Genomic DNA, 291 nt, shown 5'->3' with positions numbered 1-291 from the left:
CTCCGGCGCCGGGATTTGAACCCGGGTCTTCAGCTCTACATGCTGATGCTTTATCCACTAAGCCACACCGGATACCCAACCCGGCGTCGGACAGAATCGTCTCAGATTAAGTTCGAACTCTTGGGTTCCCCCTAGTGGCCGCCCTCTGCACTACGTCATAGATGTCTATGAACATAATACTGAAGTCCACACATGTGCTGAGGTGCACTCGTTATGAGTGACTAGTTGGCCGGGATCCGAAGGAATAAGCGCCGTCTTTCGCATATCATATATATTATTTTTAATGTACCG

At 49.8% G+C, this 291-nt stretch overlaps 1 non-coding gene across 1 annotated transcript; it reads right to left on the bottom strand.

Annotated features, from left to right (window-relative positions):
• TRNAY-GUA (transfer RNA tyrosine (anticodon GUA)) lies at positions 1-72 on the bottom strand. The gene has a single exon. It is a non-coding gene; the product is annotated as a tRNA-Tyr (tRNA).
• Between the last annotated feature and the right edge of the window lie 219 nt (positions 73-291).

This window comes from Periplaneta americana, chromosome 1, assembly GCF_040183065.1.
Source record: "Periplaneta americana isolate PAMFEO1 chromosome 1, P.americana_PAMFEO1_priV1, whole genome shotgun sequence".
In the NCBI taxonomy this organism is placed as follows: domain Eukaryota; kingdom Metazoa; phylum Arthropoda; class Insecta; order Blattodea; family Blattidae; genus Periplaneta; species Periplaneta americana.
The sequence above is the reverse complement of the archived record's forward strand: the minus strand, read 5'-3'. Positions and strand labels throughout refer to the sequence as shown.